The 22690-nt window shown below is 39.3% G+C and overlaps 1 long non-coding RNA gene across 1 annotated transcript in view; it reads right to left on the bottom strand.

The window, feature by feature from the left end:
• The window catches only part of LOC107967179 (uncharacterized), a 35260-nt gene extending 12799 nt beyond the window's left edge, over window positions 1-22461 (bottom strand). The window contains exons 1-2 of the long non-coding RNA XR_001707470.4: window positions 22315-22461; window positions 13202-13308 (exon numbers count right to left, since the gene is read on the bottom strand). This is a non-coding gene — a long non-coding RNA (uncharacterized LOC107967179). The remainder of the gene's footprint in view (window positions 1-13201; window positions 13309-22314) is intronic.
• Between the last annotated feature and the right edge of the window lie 229 nt (window positions 22462-22690).

The following is a 22690-nucleotide window of genomic DNA, read 5'->3' as shown; positions in this document are numbered from 1 at the left end:
TTTTTTTAAAATTTGGCCATTCTGGTGGGTGTGTAATGGCATCTCATTTTGGTTTTATTTTTATTTTTTTTGAAAAGCATATGTTTTTAGTTTTTATGAAGTTCGATTTGTTATTTTTTGTGTGAGAAAGAAAGTGACTTTTGTGTCTTAACTAAAACACTTTTGCCTACTCCAAGGTCATGAAAATACTCTCTACGTTTTCTTCTAGGATCTTTATAGTTTTAGCTTTCACATTTAGGTCTGTGACACAGATTTAATTATTCATTTATGTGCTGTGAGGTGGGGGTTAAGGTTAATTTTTATAAGTTTCAAACATATGTAAAAATATAATAGTATGATGAGCCCCCAAGAACCCATCACTCTGCTTTGATAATTATCATGGCCAATATTGTTAGATATATTCTCCTCACCCACTTTCCTTAACTCAAACTGAATTACTAGTAAGAAAATTTCTGATATCATACTTTTCATCATTACTATTTCAGTATATATCTCTAAGAGATAAGGAGTGTTTAAAAAACAATGCAACCACAACACTCCTATTATATCTAAGCAAGTAACCATAATTCCTCAATATCATCAAATATAGAATGATTTTCCACATTTTCCCAGTTGTCTCATAAATTTAAAAAATTATTTTATGTTATTTTTTTGAGATGGAGTTTCACTCTTGTTGCCCAGGCTGTAGTGCAATGGTGTGATCTCGGCTCACTGCAACCTCTGCCTCCTGATTCAAGCAATTCTCCTGCCTCAGCCTCCCAAGTAGCTGGGATTACAGGCATGTGCCACCGTACCCAGCTAATTTTATTGTATTTTTTAGTAGAGATGGGGTTTCACTATGTTGGTCAGGCTGGTCTCGAACTCCTGACCTCAGGTGATCCACCCACCTTGGCCTCCCAAAGTGCTGGGATTACAGACATGAGCCACCGCGCCTGGCTAAAAAATTAGTTTATTTTTAAAACTAAACTATGATTCAAGTGATTTCTTTTTATTGATTTGGTTGCAAAGTCTTGCAAGTATAATTTAATAAATATACTTCTACCCTTCACAAATTATTTGTTGAAGAAATGTTGACATTTTTTCCCCTATAGTTTCCCATACTCCAGATTTTGCTGTTTGAATCTCTTTGGTGTGATTTAAAATGTTCCCTCTCTCCTGCAATTGCTGCGAACTGATGAGTAAATCAACACTCCCCAAGGGGCTCAAAGACACATCCAAATGGCTCAGGACCTCTGAATTCACTGGCTAGGAGAAATGGCAACAAGTATGATCTCCTCTAAATTAATGTTTCCAATTTCTCTTCTTCCTTTCTTGCAGAATACAAAGGGAGAAATCCTCTCATTCTGAGTAGCTCCATTCTTCCCCTGTTGGCCTCCTGGGTCAAGTGGGTCAAATATTCCTTTCTGTTCAGAGGTCCCTTGGTGCAGTGGAGCCCTTTCTGCTCCATGCTGGGGCATAATTTGGTATACTCACTTACCTGGATTAGGAACCTGAGCTACCTCTTCCTTCAGGTACAGAGATCTTTGTGCAGTGACACCCCCTCTACTCCATGCCTGGATTTATCTCCAGGCAATCAGCACACCCGCTGTTTAGGTGTTTAGGCCACCCCTCCTTTCCTGGGTGGAACACTTGGGGAATCAGAAGTTTCTCCACTCCATACTCAGGCACAACTCTAGGTGCTTGGTGGCTGCCTTCTGAACTTTACTTTGGAGCCAGTGCTTACACCTGCCACTGGGGGATGAATAGGTGGGCCTGCCCAATTTGGCGGGCCAAGCTTGGTCTCTCCTGGAACTGGGCAGGGGGCATAGACCACTGTGCATTCCACAGGATGGTCTATTCCACAGGATGGTCAGGCAACAGGGAGCATCTTATGGCAAACAAAGATCAAGCATATACCCATTTACCTCAGCTGCACCTGGCTGTTACCCATAAGCATCACCCACAGACTGAGGATGAACTGCACAAGCCAAAATATAATTTGCTGACATAAGCACACAGCAGCGGGGAACTAGATTAGCTTCCTGAGGCCTCTGCTACACGAGCCATGCAGGAGGCAGAGAGCCTGCTCATCTGCCCAGTACATTGCTAGTACAGCCAGCATTTAAGAAAGCTACTGTACAAAAGCTATCTATAACTAAGGAAACTACACAAAGTCTTTGCCACTGGAAGCACCCAGAACCAAAGCCAAAGGACTCAATACCATAAAAATTGTAGTCAAATCCTTGAGAGAGAGAAAAATATCTCATCCCAATGAAAGTAAATTCAAAAATAAGCAGAAGAGATAGCTTACCCAGATGAGAAGGAACCAGAAGAACAGTTCTGAAAGTATTTAAAGATAGTGTTATAACCCCCCGCAAAGGACCACACTAACTCTTTAGCAATGGATCTTAATCAAAATAAAATTTTTGAGATGCCAGATAAAGAATTCAAAATATTGATTTTGTAAACATCCAGTGAAGAGAAAGTTGAAAACACACACACACAGAGACACACACACACACACACGCACACACAAAATCAGAAAAACAATTCAGAATATGAAAGAAGAGACAGATATTATTAAGAAAACCAAACAGAAGTTCTGGATTACAGGGGCTAACCTAGGAGTTTTATATTTTCCTGTGTGAAATACTGTTGAAAGCTGCAACAATAGGCTTGGCCAAGCAGAAGAAAGGATTTCAGAGCTGGAAGACAGGTCTTTCAAATCAACCCAGTCAGACAAATATAAAGAAAAACAAATTTTAAAATATGAACAGAGCCTTCAAGAAATATGAGACTATGCATATGGCTCAAACCTGCAAGTTATAGATATTTCAGAAGGAGAAGGGGAAAAATTACAAGTATGGAAAGGCCTATTGGAGGGAATAATTCAGGAACACTTCTCTGGTCTTGCTAGAGATATATAGAGCCAAATACAAGAAGCTCAAATCTCTTGAAGATACATTGCAAGAAGAACCTCACAAAAGCACATACTCATCAGACTATTAAAGTTAACATGAAGGAAAAAACCCTAAAAGAGGAAAGACAGAAGCATCTAATCACCTATAAGGGAAATCCCATCAGACTAACAGTGGACTTCTCAGCTATAAGAGACTGGAATCCTATTTTCAGTCTTTGTAAAGAAAAGAAATGCCAGCCAAGAAATTTTTTATCTTGCTAAACTAAGATTCATAAATGAAGGAAAAATAAAAAGTCTTTCCCAGACAAACACTAAGGGAATTTCTCACCACCAGACCAACCCTTCAAGAAATGCTCAAGGGAGTTCTAAACATAGAAATGAAAAGGTGATACTTGTCATCATAAAAGCACAGGAAAATATAAAACTCCTAGGTCTTATAAAGCAGTTACACAATGAAGACTGCAAACCAACAGAGTAACAATGAACACTATAACAGGAACAAAACCTTACATATCAATACTAACCCAAATGTAAATGGACAAAATTCTCCACTTAAAAGATATATGCTAGGGAAATGGATTTAAAAAAGCAAAATCCAACCATATTCTGCATACAAGAAACCAACCTAACTGGTAAAGACATTTACAGACTCAAACTAAAGGGGTAGAAAAAGATATTCCATGCAAGCAGAAACAAAAAATGAGCAGAAGTAGCTATAATTATATAAGATTAAACGGACTTTAAATCAACAACCATAAAACAGACTTTAAATCAACAACCATAAAAAAGACAAAGGAGGTCATTATATAAAGACAAAAAGATCAATCCAACAAGAATATATAACAATTCTAAGTATATATGCACCCAACACCAGAGTACCCAGATACCACTAGATCTAAGAAACAAATACTACTAGGTATAAGAAAAGATATAGACACCAGTACAATAATACTGGAGGATTCAATATCCCTCTGACAGAACTAGACAGATCATTGAGACAGAAAATCAATACAGAAACTCTGGACTTAAACTGGATTCTAGACTGTACGGTTTTAACAGACATTTGTAGAACATTCTACCCTACAAACACAGAATATACATTCTTCTCATCTGCACATGGAACATTCTCAAAGACTGAACATATGCTAGGCCACAAGGCTAGTTTCAACAAATTTTAAGAAATTGGAATTATATCAAGTAGTTTCTCAGGTCACAGTAGAATAAAACTAGAAATCAACACAAAGAGGAACAGTGAAAACTATAAAAATACATGGAAATTAAATAATCAGCTCCTGATTGATTGTTGGGTCAATGATGAAATTAAGGCAGAAATAAAAATATTTTTTGAAACAAATTAAAATAGAGACACAACCTATCAAAACCTCGGGGATACAGCAAAAGTAGTGCTAAGAGCAAAGTTTATAGCATTAAATGCCTACCTCAAAAAGGTAGAAAGATCTTAAATTAACAACTTAATATTGCACCTCAAGGAAATAGAAAAACAAGAACAAACCGCACACACATTTAGTAGAAGAAAAGAAATAACAAAGATGAGAGCAGAACTAAATGTAACTGAGACCAAAAAATGATACAAAGGATCAATAAAATGAAAACTTGGTTTTTTGAAAGGCTGAGTGTGGGGGCTAACACCTGTAATCCCAGCACTTTGGGATGATGAGGCAGGAGATCCACTTGAGCCCAGGAGCTTGATATCAGTCTGGGCAACATACTGAGACCCTGTCTCTACAAAAAATTTTTAAAAAATAAAAAGTTGGATATGGTGGCACACCCCTGGACTCTCGCTTCTTGGGGGGCTGAGGTGGGAAGATCACTTGTGTCTGGGAGGTTAAGGCTGCAGTGAGCCATGATTGTGTCACTGAACTCCAGCCTGGGTGACAGAGAAAGACCCTGTCTTTAAAAAGCAAGCAAACAAACACACAAACAAAAAAACAGAACAAAAGTTAAACAAAAGTGATAGACCACTACTAGGTTAACTTATTAAAAAAGGGAAGATTCAAATAAGCACAATCAGAAATGACAAAGATGTCATTATAATTGGTACAATAGAAATAGAAAAGATCATGAGAGACTACTCTGAGCATCTCTATGTGTGCAAACTAGAAAATCTAGAGGAAATGGATACCTTCCTGGAAACAGAAACCTCCCAAGATTGAACCAGGAAGAAACAGAAAACCTGAACCCACCAATAATAAGTAGCGTAAATGAATCGGTAATAAAAAATCTTCCAAAAACAACAAAAAAGGCCCAAGACCAGACAGGTTCACAGTTGAATCCTTTTTTTTTTTTTTTCCTATTTGGCCCAAACAAATGACTACACAGGCCAGTTATACCAGATGTACAAGGAAGAACTGATACTAATCCTACTAAAACTGTTCCAAAAACATCAAGGAGGAGGGAATCCTCCCTAACTTATTATATGAAGCTAGCATCATCCTGATACCAAAGCCAGGCAAGGACATATCAAAAAAGAAAACTAGAGACCAATATCCCTGATGAACATAGATGTCAAAATCCTCAGCAAAACACTAGCACATTTTATCCAACAGCAGATCAAAAAGATAATACACTATGGTCAAGTGGGTTTTATTCCAGGGATGCAAGGTTGGTTCAACATACATAAATCAATAAATGTGATTCACCACATAAACAGAATTAAAAACAAAAACCATATGATCACACTGATAGATGCAGAAAAAGCATTAAAAAAACCAGCATCCTTTCATGATAAAAACGATTACCAAACTAAGCATAGAAGAAATATACGTCAAAATAATAAAGGCCATATATGACAAACCCACAAGCAACATCCTACTGAACAGAGAAAACTTGAAAGCATTCCCCCTAAGAACTGGAAGAAGACAAAGATGCCTACTTTCACCACTTGTATTCAACATAGTACTAGAAATCCTAGCTAGAGCCATCAGGCAAGAGAAAGAAATGAAAAGCATCCAAATTGGAAAAGAGGGTGTCAAATTATCACGGTTACATGATGATATACTCTTACACCTATAAAATCTTAAAGACTCCTCCAAAAGATTCCTAGATTTTATAAGTAACTTCGCTGAAGTTTGAGGATACAAAAATCAAACTACAGAAATTAGTAGCATTTCTATACATCAATGATGATAAAGCTGAGAACCAAATCAAGAATGTAATCCCATTTACAATAGCTATGAAAAATATGTAGGAATACATTTAACCAAGGAGTTGAAAGATCTGTACAAGGAGAACTACAAAACACTGATGAAAGAAGTCATATGTGACAAAAACAAATGGAAAAACATCCCAAGCTTATGGATGATCTCCTCCAAACTATTTTTCCCGATTTCTCTTCTTCCTTTTTGACAGAATACAAAGGAGAGAAACCTTCCTATTTTGAGTATCTCCATTCTTCCCCTTTCAGCCTTTAAAAATTTTGACCTATTTAACAATATTAATTGGAAGAATCAAATCTTGATTGGAAAATTAAAAATCTTCCAATAACAAAAAAAAAAGCCCAAGACCAGGCAGGTTCACAGTTGAATCCTTTTTTTCCCCTATACTTTGTGCACACCTCTTGTAGGCTTTGTAACATCACAATGCGATTATGTGTTTTTTATGTTTGTTGTTTTCACTGGGCAGGGATACTGACCCCCCCTCTGCCTTTCTAAACTATTATTTATTGATTGTCTTCTATGTCCCAGGTACTGCATAAGAATTTAACCTAAGGAATCTCATTTCATCGCTTCTTCAGCAACATCTGGAAATAGGTATTATGATCTCCACTTTAGAGGTGAGGATTCAGACAGCACAGATTTGAAGTGACTTGCTGAGTTGTGAGTCGAACGTTTACCTCTTTATATTCTGCATCAGCCAGCCTCGGGATCAGGCATGTGGCAGATGTTCAATGCTGAGTTACAACTAATATTATGAAGGTAAACCTCAGTGCAGACACCATCTATTCTAGGAATCCTCTGTAGCCTATTTTTGCTGATATTGCCTCCTCTTTGTTGCACACGAACCTGGAAGAGTCCTCTATTATCACACTTCTCCCACTGACTTTTATCAAGTCAGTTTTCTAACTGTGTGGAGTGGACTATATGGATTTTGCATATATGTATCTTCTGGCAGGAGTGGGAAGCTGGACTGCTGAGCTGGCTCTGGAGAGATGCTCCCAGAGTACCCAGGACTGAGGCAGTTAATTTGCCCCATTGGTGAGGAGGAAATATCTTGTAAAAGCTAGCTCCCCTCAGAACAAAGTGGCCTTTTATTTTTTAGCTTTGGAATGGAGCCTAGCTGTCCCTGGAAACAAAGAGAGGAGAGAATCACTGAACCAGTCTTGCACATAAAAAACCTACCATGCCTGTCTTTGAAGTCTCCTTTATGTCATTTAGAAAACTTTGGATTATAGGGGTGTTTTTTCCTCCTTTTTTTCCTCAGTTCCTCACCCACCCCAATTTTTTTTTTCAGAGAAAAGAGAGAACTGGGTATAAGAGAACCTTTCTTTGAAACAGGGCAGAAGTCATTAATTAAGGTTCCCATTCATTCCTGCTGACACTTGCTCATCAATCAGATTTCCTCTTAGCATTCTGATGACCTTGCTGACCTGGGTCCTCCATGCCGTCTGCTAGACAGAATTGAGACTCAGACCACACACCAGAACTGAGGGAATGGGCTCTGACTCTCGGCTTCCTGAGATGGAGGAGAAAGGGTCTGGGGACAAAGCTGGCTGATCCGGAGCTCTTCTGGCTGAGGTGAAGGTGAATAAAGAAGACATTTTCTTTGCGGAAGCAAGTGTTGCTTACTTCACACAAGCAGTGATCTATAGCTGCCCTTCTCTTTTTCCCCAGAACCCAGGGCCAGCCATGGAGCTTGGAGCCCAGCCAGCTGAGCCCAGGAAACAAGGCTAGCAATTTCTCTCTGCCAACTCAGCACTGCTGAAAGAAGTTAACAGCTCTAGTCTTCTCTCAGAAAAGTACAGGAAACTGTTCTGGAGATGGGGTTGGCATCTGGGACTAGTCAGCCTAAGGTGTGGGACTTTTATTTCATTACTTGTGCATTTATTCATTCATTAAATATACATTTACCTGGCAGCCACTATGTACTAGGCATATTTTATGTTATGTGTAGTTTATCACAATTAAAAAAAAGAATTAAAAAATTATGTGTGTAGATAAACTTGGAAACACAAAAAACACTTGCTACATTACTGGGGGTAGTAAGGTTGTGGGTAAATTTCTCCTACATGTCTGGTGCTAGAAAGTATTTGCAAAGCATAAAAACCTTAAAAAAAAAATGGACAAAAAACTAAAATAGATTTTTCTAGAAAAAACATATATACACAAATGGTTAACAAATGCATGAAAAGATATTCAGTATCATTAGCCATTAGGAAAATGCAAATCAAAATCACATGATACTACTTCAAACACATAAGATGGCTATGATAAAAAAATGACAAAAAGTGGAAAATAGCATATGCTAGCAAAGGTGGGGGAAAATCAAAACTTTCATAGATGACTGGTGAGAATATATTAATAAAATGGTGCAACTGCTTTGGAATTACTGAAAAGGAGAAGAGATTTTCTGGAATGATGCCTTTTTAACTAAGGGAGTGGGGACGGCATCTCATATACAAGTGGACAAGTTGGCCTGAAGTAGGAGTAAAGATAATCCATTCACAGTAACGAGAAGGAAGGAGGCGAATGTGGGCACAGAAAAATGCATTAGGTCAAATGTAGTGATGCAACTTCTGAAAGTTCTATGTGACTGTTTCTATTTCCTCAGTGAAGAAAGTGGAAGAGTGAATGGATCTGGAAGATGATTCCTGAGCAGTTACAAGGGCCTGCTTGAGCTTAAAGTAATGGACTTAAAGTCAGACTGGTCAGCATGGTTGTGTGTTGATCTTCAGCCAGGTTCAGCTGCTTAGGTGTAGGCTGGGAGTGAAGAGGTGAATCTCACTGAGGTTGGAGCTTTTCAAGAAGAGTATAATAAAGCAAGAAAGGGAAAATATAGTTGAAGAGAGAAATTATGAAGATGAGAATACGCTCTAAGCTAGATATGGAGGGGAGGGGAGTGAAGCCTCCACAGGTACTGATAGCTGGGCGGGGGGTGGTGAAAAGGAGTGGTATCTGTAGATTGGAGGTCTCTGTGGGGTCAAAAACGTCCTGGAATTGGGACACTAAAAGAAGGGGGAAGATCAGAGAGTGGGTTGCTTGAAACTCAAATTAGGTAAAATTTGCAAGTATTGCGAATAATAAGGTGCAGGACATGACCATGGGAATGATGGCTAGACGAGGGTGTGAGACAATGGAGGAGATGAGGTCAATGAATACATAAGCCAGGATACAGGGAGGAAGAGCTGCATGATTATTTAAATTATGTCTCAGTGAAATTATTGATTTAAACTAAATGAGAGCAAAAGTGAGATATAATCTTCAAGAAATGAAGGAGCATGACTTAGAGGTCAGTAGATGACAGCAATGAAGTGGGAATAGGGGATTGTATACCCTGGTGATGTGATTAAAAGCAGAGTATTAGGGCAGAGGGGTGAAGTGGTCAACAGGCATCAAGATGGGCAAGGAAAACTTTTATCCCCACCAGGGATCTGTGTGGTACAAGGAGTGTGGAGATAAAACAGCAACCACTTGAGAGGGTTTCTGGAGAAGCAATGTCCTCCTGGGAGAGTCAGATTTCTGTTAGACCAAGAAGGCCAAGGGAGAGTACAAGATTGAAGATGTATGGGATTTGCTGATGACTGGCTCTGATTTCCAGGGGGATATAGTGGAAGGGTTTCCTCAGACATCTCCCCAGGTAGATGGCATCAGGAAAGTGGATATAGCAAGCCAAATGGGGATAAGAGCCCAGAGGACAAGGAAGCTCCACACTCTTTTCGGTGTCTGACTTAAGCAGATGTAAAGGGCATATGAGATTAACCCTGATGGTCTCCAGGCAGGAGGGGTGTAGGCTGTGAGTGCTGGAGGGACAGGGAGAAGGGAGAGTGAGGGTCCTGTCAGGAGCACAGAACTCAAAAGAGTGGTGGTCTTTTCTGGATCAACCCAAACTCTGAGGCACTCTTCTTACTTATATGGCACAAGGTGCTCTGAGGCTTTCTCCTGACTCGATTGGTGGATGTTTCTGGTGAAACTGGGCTGCAGTTACTTGTTTAAAACCATCTGTTGACATTTATTCCAGACCTGCTTTGGCTCCCCTTATGAACCAGGATGTTGGAAAGTAGCCTGGCAGGCTCACTCCTAAATTTGGCCTTTAAAATTGTGAATAACTCAGTTTGGTTGAAGATAATCACAGGATTACTAATAGATCATTCGTGGCAGGATGTAAGTCAGTCAGGATATCCTTGATTCTGGGATGTCTGGCAAAGCGCTGGGAGTAAGAGGTCATTGAATCTTAGTGTGCTGTTTGGGCCAGGTCTGCTAGTGGTGTATACTATACACCTTTCTAAAAGTGTGCTGGGCATCATACTTTTTGGACTATTCAGATTATTTTTAATATATTATAAATCTTGCTGCTTTGTAGCTCTTCACTCAATGACTCAATGTCATCATCTGTCACTGCAAGAGTAGATACCACCACAGCAAAATGTCCATTACTCAGAATTCAGCTTCACCCCTGAATTCTTCCATGAATTTCTAGTAAAACAACTGTTTTGAGATTAGACATTTTTGACAGAAAAGATTGATTTTTTTTCCTTTTTTTTTTAAATTTTTTTGAGATGGTGTTATTGCTCTGTTGCCAATGCTGGTCTCAAAGTCCTGTATTCTAGCAGTCTTCCTGCCTCAGCCTACCAAGTAGTGACAGGGATGCACCATTCTGCCTGGCCAAGATTGATTTTTTAAGTCTTAAGCTATCTTTACATACCAAAAGCATTGCTTGAATTTCTATTTATTTATTTTTGAATTTTTCAACATGTTCATTTAAATGTAGCTAGTGATTTTTAGTTTTTGTTTTGTTCTGTTTTGTTTTGTTTTGTTTTGAGACAGGATCTAGCTCTGTCACCCAGGCTGGAGTGCAGCGATGCAATCACAGTTCACTGCAGGCTTGACCTCCTGGGCTCAGGAGATCCTCCTACCTCAGCCTCCTGAGTAGTTGGGACTACAGGCATGTACTACCATGCACAGCTAATTTTTTATTTTTTGTGGAGACAAGTCTCACTATGTTGTCCTGGCTGGTCTGGAACTCCTGGGCTCAAGCAATCCTCCTGCCTTGGCTTCCCAAAGTGGTGGGATTACAGGCATGAGTCACTGCACTGGCCTGGACTTTTTGATTATAATCTATGGTAACAAATATATTTTTTGTTATCACTCAACACACACACACACACACACACACACACACAGACACACATACACACATTCATGTAAAATTGTAATAAAAATTTCAGATGCCCTCTGATTGACACTTTTTATTGTGTTCTAGATTTTATTTCTAAAAATCTGGTCTTGGCCCGCTAAATTGATTTTCTGACACATTAGTAACGTATAATTTTAAAAATTACTATAAACCATAATACAAGGAATTCTCAGGGTACATAGGAAAAGGCTCTGACTCATGAGAAATAACTAAAGAAATCCCACCTCTTCTGGCATTGTTAATCTTAGAAGGAGAAGAGAGAGCATGGTAGCGTAAGACAGATGAACACCAGCGTCCTCATTTCCCCCTCTTTTTAGGGTATAACTTTGAGGTGTGTGTGTGTATGTGTTTGTGTGAGGGATGTGTATGTGTGTATGTGTTTATGTGTGTGCACCGTGGAAGTCTTCAGAGAGGCATAAGACAACTGAAGGCATTAGAAATACTGACCTGGGTCCAGGGCTTAGGGACGCAGCAAGCCTCTAGAAGAAGTTGTGCATTCTGGTTAGCACTGAGCCTAAGCTGAGGCAGAAGCTGTACAGTGCAGCAGTGGCTGAGAAGTGGCCTAGATAGATAGTGTAAGATAGTACTGCTGATTGCCCTGGTCTGTGCAGGACGCACAGGGAATTCCAAAGTTTCTGCTTGGTTTGGTGATGGGGCTCAGATGTGCCAAGGAGATTAATGGACTAGCCGAGCTGGGCTTGAGATAAAGAAAAGATCACATAGAGGCCAGGTGCAGTGGCACACACCTGTAACCCCAGCACTTTGGGAGGCAGAGGCAAGTGGATCACTTGAGGCTAGGAGTTCAAGACCAGCCTGGCCAACATGGCAAAACCCTGTCTCTACTAAAAATACAAACATTAGCCAGGCATGGTGGCACATGTCTATAATCCCAGCTACTCGGGTGGCTGAGGCAGGAGTACCACTTGAACCCAGGAGGCAGAGGCTGCAGTGAGCTGAGACTGCGCCACTGCACTCCAGTCTGGGAGACAGAGCAAGATGCTGTCTCAAAAAAAAAAAAAAAAAAAAGAAGGAAATAAATATCACATGGGAGTTTTGCAACCCAGCCAAATGACTAGTACGAAGAATTTCGAAAGCAGTAGATACAGTATGATAACCATAAAAGATATGATGGAATCAGCAACACCTCATCGTGTGCCAGTCTAGAGGCCAAATGAGAGTACAACATAAGGAACTTTCTGGAGAAATGTGAGGACCCTGCTCTTCAACTGTGGCAAGTCCAGGTAAGCTCCTCCTCACTGACCCAAATGCCATTTCTAGGTGGATCAGAGGAAGGGAGAGAAAGTCAAAAGAGCATTGACCCCAAAGACACCAACATACACAAAAGAGACTGTTAAACATGAAAAGAAAGAGATACCATGAATTGAAAAATTTGTCTTCTCTCTCCTGTAAGTTTTGAGGATAATTGGAGCAATTAAAGAAAATATGAAATAGTAGTTTGTTAAATTGCACCCTCGTTACAGGAGTACTAATTTCAAGATATTTTGTCTTAGTGACCTGGACAAGCATGATCATGCTTACCTCCACCTACCAACTGGGAAGTTTAGACAGCTTACCGATCACCCCAACTCAGAAGGTATGTGCCATTGGCCTGATATCACCGATAAGAGTGCACAAACAAAAACATAAAGTAATGTGCCCAAGGCCCGGTAGCTGGTAATTGCTTATCTGCCTTCAGGCCTATGTGATTTCCTCTCCACCTTGCAGTCTTCTTCGGTGATCTAATTAGGCTATTGTCCCAGGCAACATGACAATTGGCAGTCACTGATTCCTTTGCTTTGTCCTAGGTCATACATAGGACAAAACAGAAAGCAGGCAGATGATAATTTGATAAATACACTCAAAACCAGACTCTAGAGAGCCCTTAGATGCTCTTAATACTCACTTATGTTTAGTACTTTATAGTTCACAAACCTTGTCACATTTCTTAGTCGACCTTTATGAAAATCTTGAAGCAGATGTTCCTATTACTCTCTCTCCACAGAAGAAGAAGCCAGCTCTTAGGAGGCCCAGGTAAGTTTCTGAAAGGCACAGTGAAGGAGTGGAACAGAAACCCTCAGCCAGATCCTTTTACTCCTAGAGAAACGCACATCCACAGACTCTGCTGCCCTATTTAGGTCAAGGACAGGAAGATACTGGCAAAATGTTCTGTTATGTTACTATCTTATTCTCTGCAAGTGGGCTACAGGCCCCTTGGCTCTCCCTCACATTCCCCTTCTTGTCCTCTGACTGGTGCTTGTCTTAGTGTGTCTGGCTGTGCTGTTCAGGACAAGTGGAGTCTGAATTTTTGACAGGTGATAAATGGCTATGGTTTCATTTCCCTCCCTCCAGTCTGAGGGTTGGCAAGCACTGCAGCTGGGAAGCAGCTGCCCAGAGCTGGGGTGTGGTGGGAGAGGGGCCTCCGGAGGATGCCTGGCTACAGGCTGATGCGGTTACACAGGCTCCTGCCTCCACAGCCTTTGAAAGAAGGTCTTGCGTGAACTCAGACCTGTCTCACCATCTGGTTAGGTATCTTTTCCTCTCTGGTTTTGAGGAGTCAAGAGGTAGTTAAGGGATAAAGGACAATTGTTTCCCTGGTGACTAGAGACCTATCTTGGAGGCCTGAATAAACTGGCTTCCACATAAATGAAAAAACAAAAAGCTCTAAATGAATTGTAAACAGAAGAACTGATGTGTCTCTTATCAGTCTGCTGCCTGTAGACTTTGGCTGAGAGATAATCACCATGGTTAGTGAGGATCCTGGAAGCCAGTTATTATTCATTCCTAACTGTGTTATCCCACCATTGTTTTGGCATAATAAAACCCTAAAGAATATAAAATCCCCAGCGCTCTGCAGCATCGTGGCTTCTCTTTATGAACCATAACCTCCTCATCCTTTTCCCAGTTCTCCCCATCTGCTTGCACCCCCACCCCTACCAAGTGCAAGGGACAAGTAGGGGGCTGAGCAGGTGGCATTCTGGACCTCACACCTTCACTTCCACCAGAAGAGCTCTGCTCTCATCTGCTTTATGAAATGACCTACTGGGCACCATTTACTCCTAAGGTTTCCTCTGTGTAAAGGTGACAACTGCCTGCTGTCAGATGTTCACCATCTTTAGCTACAACAGAAAGGGTTGGGGAAGAGGGTGAGGTGGGTGGATTCAGGCTTCCTGCTCTCCATTTACTGTATAAGTAGGCACAAATAATTGTTGGTGCTTACCATATGTTTTTCCCTCCAACTGTGACACAAGAAGGAAGGTGAGGAAGCCCTGGCACATCCTGTGTGTTCCGGTGTCTGAAACGTAACTAGCTGCCTTTTCTTGATCAGCCTAGTGTCTCATGTCCTCCTGCCTCAGCCTCCTGAGTAGATGGGACTACAGGCTTGCACCACTACACCTGGCTAGCATTTTATTATTTGCAGACACAGAGTCTAGCGATGTTGCCCAGGCTGGTCTTGAACTCCCGGTCTCAAGTGATCCTTTTGCCTCTGCCCCACAAAATGTTGGTATTACAGGCATGAGCCACCATGCCTGGCCCCTTGCTAGATCTTGATGGGCAAATTCTAGGAAGTTTCCTGCCTGAATTCTTGTTAGGAGGAGATAAACAGGAATGTGAACACTTAAGGAAAGCCCAGAGAAAATAGTAAAATCTCTATTAGGATTGAGAGATTGGGCTATACATAGAATTATTAGCAGGCACTGGGCCAAGAGCTGGAACCCAGAGGTGATCAAGACCCAGTCTTTGCCTTCATGGTGCTCACAGGCCAGGTGCTCTTCATGGAAGAGAAGGCAACTTCCAAAGCAAATAGTTCCAATACAGTTTGCTCAGTGTTGTAATAGATCGCATATCAAAATCCATAGGAAGGAGAGAGTAATTGCTGAATGGTAGGCTTCATGAAGGTAAACATCCTGTCTATCTTATTCACTACTATTTACCTAGGACCTCGCAGGGTGCCTGGGATGTAATAGCTATTTATATGTATTTGTTAAATGGAATTGATTCATTTACTCCAGGTATATCAAATGGTTTGACTCATTGCTGTGATTATTCATTGATTTATTTAGTCATTTATTCACTCCTTAAATAGTATTAGCTATTCATAGGTAGTAAGCAACTTATTATCATTTAATTTGAATATAAAGTTATATTCAAATAATAGTAGGGGGAATTTTGATTAAATACAAGTAAAAAAGTAATGGCCTTGGACAAACCTTAGGGAATAGCTGACAAGTAATGAAAACACCTACCCTTTATTGCAGAAAGATAGTGTGCCAGGTTTCTCATAAGGGGAATAGTATTCTATTTCTAATGCAGACTGAAAAAGTTTACACAGCTGACATAACTTACCCAGCTCATATAATGGGATGCAAACCGAAGTCTCTGCCCGACTCCAAGTCATTCCCTTGGAGTCAGGCAGGATCATTCCCTACTCTACTCTACCTCTGCCACGGGGTATGAAACTTTAAAGTCAGGCCCTGGAGAAGTGACTGGAGCTGGACTCAGGGAGGGCTCAGGTTGGAGGAATGAAGCTCTCTGTAGGGGAGACCTGACCTCTGACCTCTGAGGGGGATAGCCAAGAATTTGATTTAATCCAGACTGGTATCAGGTGGCCAGAATTTTTACCTGGGAACCAGAACCACTCATGATACAGCAGCAAGGGTTCTTGGCAGTGATGATACTTAGACAATAGGGAATGGGGGTAAGGCAGGGACAGGATTTGAAGTAGGATTAGAGCTAGCATCAGGTTGGGAGGTGGTGGTGAGAGAATTGGGATGGGGCAGAGACTCCTCAGCAAAGCTGGGAGGGCCTTAGGACCCAGATCAAGCAGGCTGGGTTCAAAGAACTAAAGTAAACCAGGACATTGCTGAACTAAATTAAAAGTTGCTTTTAAGGGGACAGCTCTCATTTTAATCCTTTTGCCGATGTATTAACAACATAGCTGCTGTGTGGTGCGGTATGAAGAGTTTTGGACTTCAGTCACCTTTACCCACAGTTGCTGGCTCTGAAGGTTTCTTCAGGTGACTTAATCTCCCTGGATTTCATTTTCCCCATCTTAAGTGTGAGGATTTTGACACTTGCTTCACTCTGTGGTTCTGAGGATCATATGAGAGAGTTTGTGAAGTAGCACACTGTCAGGATGCTGAGGCTTTATAACCACTGAAGTCGTATTCTTATGTTCTATGTCTCTCACAGAACCAGGGCTTGAAACTGTGTGAGTGGATGCTGGTTTTGAAGGCAGAGCTGGTGGAATGGTACACGTCAGTGATTGTAGGGCAACAGGGGCATCGATTAAAAATGGACCTTCTTAAGGTAGGGGGTGGTGGGGCTTAATTGAAAGTAACAAGAAATGCTCATAAAACAGCTCTTTATGCAGAGAGGAGCCAGTTTTTGCCTTGTTGCTAAGGTCCCGATTGTTTCCTGGCTGCGTTTTGTGTGTCTGTGTTAGGCCATTCTGTGGGCTCCTTTCAGGAAGTTGGTGATATTGGCCTGCAGATAATTAGATCAGTGTCATCACTTTCACTGTCCCCCTTTTTTATTCTGCTGGGACAATTTGCATGAAAATAGAAGCGGGTGATATTCCTTTCCCATTAATAAGGCTCAGTCTCTTACTTGGGGGGCTATCCACATATAGGGGATTTGGAAAAAAATCCCAAATCTACATATAAGTGAGCCTTTTTTTAAAAAGGCCTTAAAGACCCAAATGTTCAGCCCAACCATCCCCTTCCCAAAATGGCTTTAATAAAGGTTCCCTCATAAGGTAGAAGATCTTCATCTGGGATGCAGGTTTTTCAAGAGAAATGTTTAGGAGGCCTGTATTCTGCAGTGAAATTTATTCTGATGTTAATGAATATATATTAGTTTTTACAGGTCTTCTCTCAGCTTACAGCTTATCAAAGAACTAGACCCATTAGAAATCTTACTTTGCAACAATGAAGTTTGGGAGGAAGATTCACATATTTGTCATTAATTCGCTATAAAGTAGTGGAGATGCAGTAGAAAGGATAGGTTTAGGCATCAATCAACTAGATTTAAATATTTGCTCCACCATCTACTGGTGGTATGACCTCAATAATCCTGTTTTCTCATCCATAAAATGGGAACGACAGACTTACCTTGCTATTTTCCTTCTCATATACAAACATGCAAATGATATATAAAAGGCCTAACAAGGAAAGAGGCATGTATTAAGTGCTCGTTGGATTTATTTTTACTTCTTTTTTTTTTTTTTTTTTTTGAGACGGTGTCTTGCTCTGTCACCCAGGCTGGAGTGCAGTGGCGAGATCTCGGCTCACTGCAAACTTCGCCTCCTGGGTTCAAGCAATTCTCCTGCCTCAGCCTCCCAAGTAGCTGGAATTACAGGTGCCCACCACCACACCCGGCTAAGTTTTTGTATTTTTAGTAGAGATGGGGTTTCACCATGTTGGCCATGCTGGTCTCGAACTCCTGACCTCATGATCTGCCTGCCTCGGCCTCCCAAAGTGCTGGGATTACATGCGTGAGCCACTGTGCCTGGCCTATTTTTGCTTCTTGTTTCTTTGTAATCTTCCTTCTCTCATATTTCTTAATAATTAATGAAGAGATGGTATCATTCAGGCACCAGACTTCCTGGATCAATGGATTTTACACTAACTGCTTCTAGCACATGTGAAATCCATGACATGGGGTAGTTTGTTTTTGATGTAGATCAAAAGGCAGATGTTAGCTTGTTTTTTGTCTATTAAATGTAAGAAATTTGCCTCCAGAAAGTGCTCCCATCCAGAAAATTCTCTCATCCAGAAAATTTTATGGGCAATTTTTTTTCGAAAGGAGTATGAGAGGAGTGTGGAGAGGGTAGAGGAGGAGGGTCTCTGTTGTTGTTTATACATTGAAATTCTTATCTGCTAAAAACTGATAAAATTTGGCAAAGGAGTGCAAAAAAAGTATTTATATAATCTCACCTAAAATATTAACATTAATAACTCGAATTAATTGAGTGCTTACATATGCCATGAGACAATTTTTTTTTTAAAACGTATATAGATTTTGGGGATACAAGTGCAGTTTTGTTACATGGATATATTGCATAGTGGTGAAATCTGGGCTCTTAGTATAGCCATTACCTGAATAGTGCACACTCCTCAAGTAATTTCTCATCCCTCACCCCCCTCCCACTCTTCTCAGTCTCCAGTGTCCATTATTCCACGTGTATGAATTATTTCACTCCTGCTTATAACTCCAGTGTCTATGCCTATGTATATGAATTATTTCACTCCCACTTATAACTAAGAACATGCAGTGTTTCATTTTCTGTTTCTGAGTTATTTCACTTAAGATAATTGCTTCCAGTTCCATCCATGTTGCTGCAAAAGACATGATTTTGTTCTTCTTATGCTTGAGTAGTATTCCATTGCATATATATATATACACCACATTTTAAAAATCCAATCATCCACTGATGGATACTTGGGTTGATTCCATATCTTTGCGATTGTGAATAGTACTAAGATAAACATACCTATGCAGGCATCTTTTTAATATAATGATTTATTTTCCCTTGGGTAGATACCCAGTAGTAGTATTGCCAGATCAAATGGTAGTTCTATTTTTAGTTCTTTTAGAAATCTCCATATTGTTTTCCATAGAGGTTGTACTAATTTATTTAATCCTACAGTCTTATATGGACAGTATTAAGGTCCTAGGGAAATTAAATAACTAGTCCAAGCACAGACCATCACTAAGTTGTGGAGTTAGGATTCAGATCCAGGATAATGTGATTTGAAAGCCATTGCTCTTTTCCAGTATGAAGCATCTAATGCTTCCACACTACCACCACTAGGTAGAAACATCCTCAATGAAATAATACAGGTTTAATTTATGAACATATTAAAAAGCGAATACATCATAAAACATGTAGTTCAATTGCAGAAATACTAGGAAAATGCAATATTAGTAAATATAATAATAAAATCATCACATATAAATCATCTTGATAAAAGTTAAAAAGTAATTTGAAATGAATTATATACCATGGTTAACTGGAATTTATTCCAGGTATTCAAAACTGATTCAACATTTAAAAAATCAATTAATGTAATTTTTCACATCAACAGACTAGAGAAGAAAAATTACAGAATTTTTCAAATGTAGAGAAAGCATTTGACAAAATCCAACACCCATTCATTATATACATTCTCAGAAAACTAGGAATAGACAGAAACTTCAAGTCTGAGAACAAAATAAGGATATCTCCCTCACCATTCCTATTCAACTTCACATTGGAAGTCCTAGCTAATGCAATAAAATAAGAAAAGGATTTAAAAGGGATATGGATTGAAAAGGAAGAAGTATAACTATGCTTGTGGATGATATAATTATCTATTTGGAAAATTCTAAAGAACCAACAAAAAATCCTGGAACCACTAAGTGATTATAGTGAGTTTGCAGGAAAAAAGATTAGTATAAAAAACTCAATTGCTTTTCTATCTAATGGCAATGAGCAATTAACATTTTAAATTAAAAACACGACTTCTTTTATATTATCACTAAAAATGACATAGTTATAAACTTAACAAAATATGTATAATACTTATATGAGGAAAACTATACAACTGTTAAAAAATCAAAGAAAACAAAAATGAAAAGGTATTCCATGTTCATGGACAGCAAGAAAATATTATTAAAATGTCAGTTCTTCCCATATAGATTTAACATAATCCCAATCAAAATCACAGTAATTTATTTCATGGATATTGGTAAACAGATTCTGAAGTTTATATAGAAAGGAAAAAGAACCAGAATATCCAACACAATATGGAAAAAAAAATAAAGTCAGAGGATTGGCACTCTATGGCTTCAAGACTTACTATTGAGCCATAGTGATGAAAACATTGACAAACTAATAGACAAATAGATCAGTGGGACATAATGGAGAGCCCAGAAATAGACCCATGCAAATATAGTTCAACTGGACTTTGACAAAGGAGCAAAGGCAATTCAATGGAGAAAAGGCTTTTCAATAAATAGTGCTGGAACAACTGGACATCACCATGCCAAAAACCAAAGTAAACAAAACAAAACTTAGACACAGATTTTATACCTTTCACAAAAATGAACTCAAAATGAATCATAGACCTAAACATGACACAAAAAACTATACAACTTCCAGAAGACAACATGGGAGAAAATCTAGGTGACCTTGGGTTTGATGATGACTTTTTAGATATAGTACCAAAAGTATGATCCATGAAAGAAAAAGTTGATAATTTAGACTTCATTAAAATTAAAGACTTCTCTGTGGAAGATAATATTAAGAAAATTTAAAGAAAAGCCACAGACTGGGAGAAGATATTTGCAGAACACATATCTGATAAAGGACTTACACCCAAAATATACAAAACACCCTTAAAACTTAACAATAAACAACCAACCCAATTGTGTTAAAACAACCCAATTACAAAGTGAGCAAAAGATCTGAACTGAAGCACCTCCAAAGAGAATATACAGTTTGCAAATAAGCATATGAACAAATGCCCAACATCATATGTTATTACGTAATTGCAAATTAAGACACCAATACACACCTATTAGAATGGCTAAAATCCAAAACACTGACAACAAGAAGTGGTGAAAATATGTAACAACAGGAATCCTCATTCATTGCTGGTGGAAATGCAAAATAGTAGAGCTATTTTGGAAGATAGTCTATCAGTTTCTAACAAAGTTAAACATAGGCTTACCATATGATTCAGCAATTTCACTTCTTGGTATTTACCCAGATGAGTTGAAAATTTATCCACACAGAAATTTGCACATGAATGCTTATAGCAGTTTTATTCTTGATTGTCAAAAATTGGAAGCAACTAAGATATCCTTCAATGGGTGAATGGATAAACATATTGTGTAGAATGGAATATTATTCAGTGATAAAAGAAATGAACTATAAAACTGTAAAAAGACATGGAGGAAACTTATATGTATATTGCTAAGTGAGAGAAACCAATCTGAAAACCTACTTACTATATGATTCCAACTATTTGACATTCTGGCAAAGACAAAATTATAGAGACAGTAAAAGGATCAATGGTTGTGTTACCGGTTGAAGGTAGTTGTTCAGGTTCTTGGCATTTTGAACAAAGAATTGGACAAAATGCGCAAACAAAGCAAGGCAGCAAAAGCAGAGATTTATTCTAAAAGAAAGTACACTCCTCAGGGTGGCGGTGGGCTCAAGCAAGTGGCTCAAGAGTGTCGGTTACAGATTTTTCTGGGATTTAAACACCATCTAGAGGTTTCCCATTGGTTCACTCTATGCAAACGCAGTAGTGGCCCGTCACCAGTCTGATTGGTTGTAGGAGGGGACCAATCAGAGTGAAGAGTAGGCCCATGACCAGTCTGATTGGTTATGGGAAGGGACCATTTAGAGATATTGTCATTTTTCATCTGCCACCCAGAAAAAGGAGGGGTTGAAAAGGAAGTAGCCTCTGATGTCCAATCAGCATGAATCGGCCTTAGGTTCCCTGCCTCCAGACCCTATTCTCCTGCCTCAGTTGGTAGAGGTTTGGAGAAAAGGGACAAATAATTGTAATACAGGGCATTTTTAGGTCAGTGAAACTATTTTGTGTGACACTGGAACGGTGGATACATGGCATTAAGCATTTGTCAAAATTAATAAAACTGTACAACCCAAAAAATGAACCCTATGGTAAACTATAAACCTTAGTTAATAATAATGAATCAATATTGGCTTATCAGTTGTAACAAATAGCACAAATGCAAGATATTAATCATAAGAGAAACCATGTGTGCATGGGGGAGGGTTTTCATGGGAAATCTCAGTTTCTGTACAATTTTTCTGTAAGCCTAAAACAACTCTAAAAAATAAAGTCTATTAAAAATCGTTATTAATAAAATTCAATATCTATTCCTGTTTAAGTGTCTTTGTTTTATCAATGAAAGGTTACGTTTTGAATGTGACAAATTCTACCTATCTTTAGCCACCAGTCAACAATTACTCTATCATTTCTTCTCTCCTCTTTACTATAAAATTTCCTGAAAGTGTTGGCTATACTCACTCCACTTTCTCATCTTCTAGTCTATCCTAATTCTTCACGATCATAATGAAACCACTCTTGTTTACCAGTAACAATTGCTGTCCTGTGTCAAAAACCGAATGGTTGATCTCAGTGAGCATCTTTCTTGATCTCTCAACAGAATGCAACAGTTTTGTCTCCATGACACTACATTCTTCTCATTTTCTCCTACCTCATTGGCTACTCATGACCAGCTTCTTTTGCTGGCTCTTTCTCTTCATTCTGAATTCTAAATGTTGAGGTGCTATTAGACTCTTTCTTCCCTATATGATCTCATTTAGTATCATGGCTTTCTTTACATAACTTTTACGTATTGATGTCCTGGGTTTTATCTCTGGCCCTGACCTCTTCTCTGAGC

This window comes from Pan troglodytes, chromosome 9 (genome assembly GCF_028858775.2).
Source record: "Pan troglodytes isolate AG18354 chromosome 9, NHGRI_mPanTro3-v2.0_pri, whole genome shotgun sequence".
Lineage (NCBI taxonomy): Eukaryota > Metazoa > Chordata > Mammalia > Primates > Hominidae > Pan > Pan troglodytes.
The sequence above is the reverse complement of the archived record's forward strand: the minus strand, read 5'-3'. Positions and strand labels throughout refer to the sequence as shown.